The following is a 10228-nucleotide window of genomic DNA, read 5'->3' as shown; positions in this document are numbered from 1 at the left end:
ATCCCATCCACACACTACTCCTTTCCCCTGCCGAGTGAGTCACGCCTACCCCGAAAGGGAAATGGCTTAATGGTGTAATAATAATAATAATAATAATAAAAGGTTAATTTTACGCAGGATTTAATAAACTTTCAAAAAATTGATTTGAAAATATTTCGATCAAAAGCTCGTTTATGTATTTTTCTTTTCATCATTTAAAAAACCTCAAAGCCTAATTTTCAGCAGATCATAACGAGGAACTGAAACAATTCCACAATTTCAATCATCGATTATTAAAATTATCTGAAATGAAAAAATAAAAATGACTGAAATGTCACATTAATTAACAATCCTGCAAATTCATTAAAATTTCAAAAGATTTGGATCAATTGAAACGAATTTCAGTTAAACACGAATTTTATTTTTGTCTGCACGTTCCTATATGGAAGCTAAATAAAAAAGTGTATTTATAATTTGAGTTATAAATTCATGAAACTGTGAACATTTTTTTAACGTTTAATGGCCCAAATAAATGGTAAAATATTAAATACGACTTAAGTAAAATTTTCCAAATAATAAATTTATTTTCCTAACTCCTACCAAATTTGAAATTTTAGCACAAAATTTATTTAAAATCCTAATTTTATTTTAGATTTTCTCCCGTGAGAATTTAGTACCCTAAAACGTAAATTGCTTTAATTATTGTTCACTTAACACGGAATTTAATAACGGTTTATACGTAGAATAGGCTTTTTAGCAGATTAAAAAAAATATTTAATCTATATTCTGGACGGCTCTATCACATTTCAAAGTCAAGGTTAATTTTTAATAGGTCACGCGATAAGTGGTCCGATACTATCCGTCGGTACTCAATAGTCTACTTGACAGACTCTTTATAATTTCACAAACTTCTAAGTATTTTTTTTTTGTGAAATCGTAACAAGTGATTGAAACTATACTACAATTTGAATATTAACTTAATCAATTTCTAATGTGCAGGAATCCTAAAATAATACCAAGAATCCAACAACCAAATTTGGAATAAAATTTTCCTGAAAAAGAAGAATGATTTTTTCGAGAAAAAATAAAAAAGAGGAAAGGCAAATGAGAAAGCAACCAATTAAATCAGGAATTAAACAAATATTTAATTAAATTAAATCACAACGAAAAAAATTTGTAAGATATATTCACCAACGTTTCGACACTCGTACAGCACCCTTGTCAAGGCAAGAAAAATTTGAGCAGGTAGGAACAGCAACGAAACCACGATGCTGTTCCTACCTGCTCACATGTTTCTTGCTTTGCTTGATAAGGGTTCTGTATGAGTGCAGAAACGTTCGGTGATTATGTTTTACATTTTTTTATTCTGAATTGATAATAATAAAGATAATTTTTTTTTCTTTTTCAGGAAAATTTGTATACTTTTTCAAAATACAATAGGAACATTTTATGGGGTTGTTCAAATTTGGTAATTTGATTCGTGATTTTATTGTCAGGAATTCTGCACATTATTTTGATTATTGAACGTTAAATAGGATTAAAAAATTGATTTAAATCTAATTTAAATGTCTTAAGTTTTACTTCTGCTTTCCTTTGAATTCCAAGAGATTTTAATAAATTGAAATGAATGAAAATAAACCATGAAATTTATTTTCGACTGCACACTCGTATATAGAAACGCCTAAAGCATTTTTTAGGCTCCGATCTACGAGAAACGAACTGTGGCTAATTTACGCCGACATGCCAAAGTATCGTTAAGGTCCGAAAGCTTCCAAAGAAAATTTGCTTAGTCTGGTCACGCGTTCGACTACTTCGGCATCGTGCAGCATATGCACATGCAGTCGTGCACGAATGTTATTTTCATTCCCTCCTTTTTCCTCTCCCTCTTTGCATTAAATCTTTTCCTCTCACCTACACATCGAATTTTAACTTCACACATAGTTTCCTCATTTACGCATATGACAGTTATTGAGACGAGAAATAACTTTACTCGGGAGTTAGACCCACGAGCAGAATAAGAAATGCAAATGATTCTGTAACGAAATAGGTACGAGGTTTCGTGCCCTATTTGTATAGTAAAGTATGGAGAAGTCATTTTTCGAATATCTAATTATTTATGCAGTTCGACTTGAATAGAACAAGTGACAAAAGAGGCTATAAACCATCGAATTTACTGCATGGGTTAAAAATCTCCATGTTATTTATCTGTGACATACGTTTGGTCGAAATGGTGCTTGAATTATCACGGTTTTGAACACGTACTCTTTTTCTAAAAACACAGCACTCATGTGTGTGGTACTTGTGCATATATTCTTTTTAACTACAAGAAACGCTTAAGAAAACGGTTACATTTTCAACAAAATACATATTTTTTCTCTAAAGAGATCAACTTTCAACTAAATTGTTAAATTTTCAACAAAAAATGTTGCATTTTCAACCAGAAAGTTTATTTTTTAACAAGAAATAAATAAATTCTCATCCAAAAAGATTATTTGTTAAACAAAAAAATTAATTGTTTATAAAAAAAGGACTTAAAAAAAAGAATTCGATTTTCAACTTTAATTATGAATCTTCTTGAAAAAATACAATGTTGACAAGGAAGTAATTTCTAATGAAGTAGTTGAATTTTCAACCAAAATAATATACATTTTTAAGTTTGCTAAAAAGGAAAATTGTCAACCAAGATGTTAAATTTCCAATTAAATACATTAATTTTCAAGAAAAATTACAAATATTCAGGAAAAAACGGGTTTTCAATAAAAGTGGTTCTATTTCAAACAAAGAATATAATTTTCAATGAAAAAGATGAATTTTTAACCAAGGGGATTAGTTTCCCACACAAAAAAGAGAAATTTGAGAAAAACAGATGAATTTTCATTTAAAAAAGAAAAATTTTTAACAACAAATGGGATACGTCGGTAAATTTCCTGTCGAATAAGTTATTTTTCATCGAAAAAAGGCAAATTAAAAAAAAACGTTAATTTTCATCAAAAATAAAACGAATCTTACACAAAGCAGTAAAAAATGGAAAATTATTTTTTAACAGAGGTGTTCAACTTGTAAGCAACCAGATCAATGTTTACTCGAAAAGATAATTGTTCAACCAACGGATTTATTTTCTGTCGAAAACCAGGAATTCTTAACCAAATAATTAAATTTTCTACAAGAATAGACTAATTTTTAACTAAAAAAGACAAATTCTCAGAAAAATGCAATATTTAAATATTCGATAAAAAAAGTTATTTAAAGTAACGAGTTTTTAACCATAAATATAATATTTGATACTTCAAACAGAAAATATTTTAATTTCAATACAAAAAATTGAATTCAACCAAAAACTTGTATTTTAAACAAAAAAGTTGAATTTTTAAGGAATAAAGACTTATTCATCAAGAAGGATGAACTGTTAAACGAAATTATTGAACTCTAAGCAAAAGACGTAAATGTACAACTCAAATGATGAATTGTAAAAAAAATTAACAATAGATTTCAAACATTAACCAAGGACATGACTTCTTATTCAAAGAAATGAATTTTTAACCAAGAAGATTAGTTTTCCACCAAATAAGATGAATTTTCAAGGAAATGCATTAATTTTTAACCTCATAGTTAAATTTTTAACTCAAAGGCATCTTTTTCAAACAAACAGTTGAATTTTTATCCAAAAAAGATAAATTTATAACAAAAAGTAAAGTAGTTAACTTTTCAATTAAAAACATTACTTTTCAGCCAAAAAATATAAATTTGTAACAAAATAATTCAATTTTGAAACAATAAAAGTAATTTGCTATAAAGGAGTTCAACCAAATAGTTTCAATTTTTAAAGAAAATAGTGAAATTTTGAACCCGAAAAAAATGAATTATCAACAAAACAGTTGAATTCTTTACCAAATAATAACATTTTACCTAAAAAAGACTAATTTTCAGCTATAAATATTATAGTAAACTTTTTAAACAAAAAGAATTAACTTTGAATCAAGCAGTTGTATTTTCATAGAAAGAGATGAATTTTCAACTACAATTTTCTTTAACTGGAATAGTAAAATTATTAGTCAAAAAATTATTTTTTTTTAACAACGAATATTCATCTTTTAACATTTTTTTCTAAAAGAGAGATTTACCTAGTTTCGACTTCTAGTTTTGAAAGATTTGCAATTTCCTAGGATCACCAAGGAATGTGTCAGAAAATTAAAAATTTCAGGGTGGTAAATAAAATTTTAATTTCCTATAATGGGATATAAATCTCTTTGGCTCTGGAAATTGTTTGGTTACCTTTAAGAAGTGTTTCTTTAGATTTACATAGTTCTAGTACTCGTAGGAACGTAATTATTAAAAAAAATGTAGGACATTTTTTCGAAAGCTCTGTTTTCAAATTCCAATATGCATAAAGACGGTCGTGACTTGCTCTTGACATTACAACTGGCACTTAGCAGTTGCTTCTTATGAAAATTCATGACCGGAAGTCACTTAAAATCTGTATTCATTAACTGGCATTTAATGTGAAATGATTAATTTTTTAAATTACCATATTGATAATATTAGCAAATAAATAATTAAACATCTCAAAATTTCAATTAAAAAAGGGAAACCGTTTTTCTTATTTAAACACATGACAAAATTTTGGAGAATAACCCAGCTTGAAAACACGCGTGTCCTCTAAAAACAAATTGCACTGAAAAAAAAGATTATTATTTATTAAATTCTCTTTGCTAAGCGGCACTGAAACCACAAGAGAAACGTAAGAAATAATAATTTCACACTTTAACGGCGGCGAGTACCTTATTTTTTTGTCCCGAAACGACTTACGATAGACTACAGTGACTGGACATACTGTAGGCTCTTTTTATTTATACCCAATTTTTGTTTGTATGGACCGCTTCACTTACACGCTTGAATTGCGGTATATAAACGCGATACCAACAGTGTGAAAAATAAGTTAAATCCTAGAAAGGGAAAAAGTCCAGATAAACATATACATATTTAAAATCGAAAATGAAACTGTTTGCGAAAGTAACGTATGAGGATCCTGAAAAATTATAATTTATTTGAATACGATCAATTTTTGTTTTTGTGGATATTAATTTTCTCACATTTCTGGAGGCTTTAAAAACCCTGCAATATTTCACAGACTTTAATGTGCAGCCCTATCCGAGATTATTATGTTAGATAGAACCCTGTTTTCATAAATATAATTTTAGGAACTGAAAAATGTAAAAGATAATTATTTCAGGTATCTAAAACGTTTTTACTAGTAAAATTACGATAGAAAAAAATTTCATGAGGCTAGAAGATTCAGATTGTAAATATAGTCAATTTCCGTAAAGCTGAGTTTATGATTATTTCTAATTATTCTTTTTCGATTGACTTTCTACATTACTTTTAAGCTTTGATGATGTTTTAATGATAAAAGCAATCTAAAAAAAAATTTGATAAGTTAATAGAATCAAAATAAAAGAGACAGTATGTTTTTTAAGAAGCATTTTTGTGTTTATTTAAGAACAAATCAATATATTTTCACTTAGGATTTCCTAGAGTAACCAAATTTTTTCTAGCGTTTTTTTTTACCAGTAGAAATGTTTTAGATACATGAACGAATTCTTTCTACAGTAATGCTTTAAAATTAATTTGACAGAAGAGGTCTACTAAACTAAAATGTAGAAATAACAAAACTCATTATTTTTTCAAACATATTTTGTTAGCGTAAAAACTAAGATGTTTATTGAATAAACTTGTTCAGGGTCATGATACGCTTCTGTTTCACGCAGTTCAATTCATGATTTCCAATTTTTTTTTAAATTTTTGTTAATTAAAAATTATAATACAACGTAGAACTTCAGTCATTAAAATAAAAGACGGCGTAGTGTTGTAGAGACTAAAATATTAGCGAGATTAAATTATAATTTTGATTTTCTTCCATCATTTTATAGGGAAATGCCCGTAACAACAACGCTTCTTTTACTATTTTTGAAATTACAACCACTTTCAAAATTATTCACTATTTTTTATGTGGCTTTTGTTTTGCAATATTTTCTTAATACATCCTCATATTTGGTCATCTACTTTCATAAATTTTCCGACAAATTGAACTGGACATAAAAAAATGTAACATCTTGTTTGATTACATTTTGATCACATTACTTGTCAGAAAATCTAGAAAAAAATAAAGTACTTGAATATGTGTACGAGTAATTAAAAGCAACTAACACAAATAGCTTCGAACGTGTTTCTTATTATTATTTCCTGATTATCAAATTCAAATATATGCCTAAATTTAAACCACTATAAAGTATAATTAATAGTCATTAATGAAAATAAATATTCAATTAGCTATATCGGATTTCATATAATTTTACTTTAATTTTCTTTTTAATCAGCTTTCAGTTATCTGCATACAGATTACTTTTATTTGAATATAAGATTTTATCCAAGCCGAAATTAGAAGAAAATAAATGAAAGCAGTTAATTTGGGATTTTACATCATATGCGAAATTTAAAAAATATTTTTTAAATGGATTTATCTTGAAGATTTGCAATTGAAGATTCTACAATTTATAATTTGTATAATTTACAAAAATTAATTTTTTAATTTTACAGGTGTATAGTGAATAAAATTCTTTTTAAATGATTTTGAAAATCAAAAGGCAATAATGTTCAGTTCCAAGTGTTCCAAGTCAAAAAATTTCTAAAGTAAATTATTAGAATCATAGAATTTTCAATTGGAATACTTGAAACTCGTGTGCAAATTTTTTGGCAAGCTATAAAGGTCCCACATAGTTTCAACCTGGTCATCTTCGGAGGCCCCATATAGGCTGCCCAAGAAAGGCCAATAAAGTAGCCCTCTGTATTTTCCAACTAAGCCCCCTGTAAGGCCTCAATAAACCCTACAGTAGTTTGCCCCTTTGTTGCCCTGCATGAGTATTTAAAATATTTGAAAATTGAGTTTGATTAAGAATCATTAGCGGTTATACAAAACTAACATATTATTATATACAGAACATCTTTTGCCGAAAGTAATACGCTCAAAATAAAAGGGATTTTATTCTATACTTATCACTTTTGTTAAAAACGCTTTGTGTATAATTACGTGCAAAAAAGTGTTAAAATTATTAAAGCTATATTATAAATTTTCTTACCTCATCGTAATTGACGTTTATTCTCTATGGTAAAGGAAAATGAATATGAATAGGTGGATTTAACCTCAAAAGCGCCACGTGAATAAAACACGTACGTATCAAATTGAACAATTAACACCTCCTTTTCAGAAAAAAATTTTAAGCTGAACTTTGTAATCTTGTAAATATTGGAAATGAATTACAAAATATATTTCAAATCTTGAAATAAGCAACGTTTTACGCGTAGTTTATTGAAATATGTGCTGGCGAACGCGAAATGGTGTTGAAGGGAATCATTGGATCATGGAACGGAACGAAACAGGCCGGAATAGAACCGGAACAAGAATCTAGCCAGCTAATGATATGACAGGAATGAATGTGAAATTTGGCTCGAAATTACAATTGAAATAAAGGGTTTTTCAATAGGCATGCTACAAAACTAGACCGATAGTGACAGAAAACGACCCAATTTTTTTTCCCTCTCTTTTGACATTTCTCTTCAGTAAGGTTTGCCATTTCATCATGGAAAGATATACGATCAACAACGAGTCGAAATTATTAAAATTTACTACCGAAATTCGGAGTCAGTGGCCTCAACTTTAAAAGCGCTACGTCCAATTTATGGTCGTCATAATCGTCCTGCCAGATCAACAATTGAGCATCTAGTGGAAAAATTTAAATCCACAGGTACAGTGCAAAATGTTCCCATGCTGCCGCTAGCGCATCAATTGAGGAAGACCCAAATCAGTCTCTCACACGTCGTTCTCAAGCGTTGGGCTTATCTGTGACGTCGTTGTGGTGTATTATGCGAAAAGATCTTGGCCTACATCCTTACAAGATCAAATTGACGCAAAAACTGACGCCGCTTGACCACCAGAAGCGACGTATGTTCGTGAATGGGCTGAGCAACAACTTGAAAATGATCCGGATTTTCATCGAAAAATCATCTCAGCGATGAGGCTCATTTCTGGCTGAATGGCTTCGTCAATAAGCAAAATATGGGTTATTGGTCAGGCAGCAATCCACACGAACTCCATGAGTCAACATTACATCCCGAAAAAATTACGGTTTGGTGCGGTTTATGGGCCAGCGGCGTCATTAGGCCGTACTTCTTCCGTGATGATCAAGACCAGCACGTTACTGTGAATGGGAATCGCTACTGCTCAATGATAACCGAATATTTTTTGCCCGAATTGGATATGGACTTGAACAAAATGTGGTTTCAACAGGACGGCGCCACACAGCGAATGTCACAATCGATTCATTGAAAACCAAGTTTGGTGAGCGTGTTATCTCACGAAATGGCCCAGTCAATTGGCCGCCCCTGTCGTGCGATTTGACGCCGTTAGACTATTTCCTGTGGGGCTACGTCAAGTCTGTGGTCTATGTCAACAAGCCAGCGATGATTGATGAACTTCGTACAAATATCGAACGTGAAATTGCAGCAGTATCGGCCGAATTATGCTTGAAAACCGTCGAAAATTGGGTTCAGCGTCCGGACTTCTGCAAGAGTTCCCGTGGTGGCCATGCAAAAGAAATCGAGTTCCATACATAATGGCATCGAATGTACTTTCACATGAATAAAGAATTTCTTTTATATCCAAAACCGTTTTTGTTTTATTTAAAAAAACTTTTGTAGCGCTCTTATTGAAAAACCCTTTATATAATTTCTCCAATTCAAGATTCATGGAACTGAATTATAATTATTTGAAATATTTTTAGAACAAAAATTAGTACGGTCAAAACAAAATAAACCATAAATAATGAATTTTAAATCATAGATTTTTCTAATGTCTCACGGTCCACATAAATAAAAATAAAATTGAGCCAAAAAACTTTTATTCAAACTCAGTATTTATTTGATTAAAACTCCTTTCTCAATCCTCGACGTTTCAGTAATTTTTTTTCATAAATATTGTCGGTCGAACAAAGGATTGATTTGGTTTCAAATCATTATACAAACTGTAAACAAAATTTATTGAATGTTACATCTCTGGTGGATGTAAATAAAAGGACCCTCGTGTATCAGAGTAACTTTACGAATCTGTTGTGATATTCTAATTCGGCCGATAATTTTACACTCGAAAATGTAAAATTCATTATGTGAAAGAATAAAATAAAATTGATCAGGGCGACAGGTTTCGAACACTCGAAAGTTCAAACTTCGTACAATTTCATGGAGATTGAAGAAACACAAGCCGGACACGTTACCACTTACCTAAAACACATAAGCTACTCTGGGTATTTTTTTTATGTTTAAATATTCCGTAACAAAAATATGAAATACACGTTTTGAATAACCGCATTTTTTCCGTTCCAATAGCAGAAAATGTAAAAGGTAAAATAGGAGTAGCTCGAATTCGTTCTATTTTTGTGTCAAAGCTGTCAAAAAAGTTGAACATGGCTGTCAATTTCCTCGCATTAAAAATAAAAATGCTCTAAAATTGAAGGATGAAGGCATCGATAAACAAAGAACACGAGAGACGCTTTCGTATTCACATATTATTTGATTAATTATTCTAAATTTTAAATTAATTATGAATAAAAATGTTACACTTTCCGCCACAGGAAAGTGATTTTACCGACGCCTGGTATTTTTATACGCTGCGACTGAATTTTCCCTTATGAATGTAAAGTTCGTACGAGGGAAGGTGTAATTTTATTTTTATCGAGTGTGTAATATTACACTGCTGTTCGAGGGTCCTTTTATTTACATCGCTAGAGGATGTAATTTCACATACTTTTGTAAAATCACGCAGTGAAGTGTGTGATATTTACAATGATACAATATTTAATTTTAAGAAACTTTGTAATTTTACACAAATATTTTTTTACAGTGCAATATGAAAAATGAACTGGTGGAATTTCCGGAATGTAAATTCTTCATACATTACATTCCTAATTTTTCAAATGTTATTACAAATGTAAAGAATTACCTTCTTTGATTTATTTTCTATTCTTATATCCCAGTTTCTTAACTTTTTTGTTTAAATTGGTGGTCGGACTTGAACTTTTTTGTAGAAAAAAATAAAGGGCCAAATACGAGGGTGAATCAAATATTAACCGGAATTCTTTTTTAATATTTATTTATTTATAAAACAATACAAAAATACTATTGATTATTTTTCTACATAGTC

Source organism: Belonocnema kinseyi, chromosome 6 (genome assembly GCF_010883055.1).
Source record: "Belonocnema kinseyi isolate 2016_QV_RU_SX_M_011 chromosome 6, B_treatae_v1, whole genome shotgun sequence".
Lineage (NCBI taxonomy): Eukaryota > Metazoa > Arthropoda > Insecta > Hymenoptera > Cynipidae > Belonocnema > Belonocnema kinseyi.
This window is presented reverse-complemented; position numbering follows the sequence as displayed.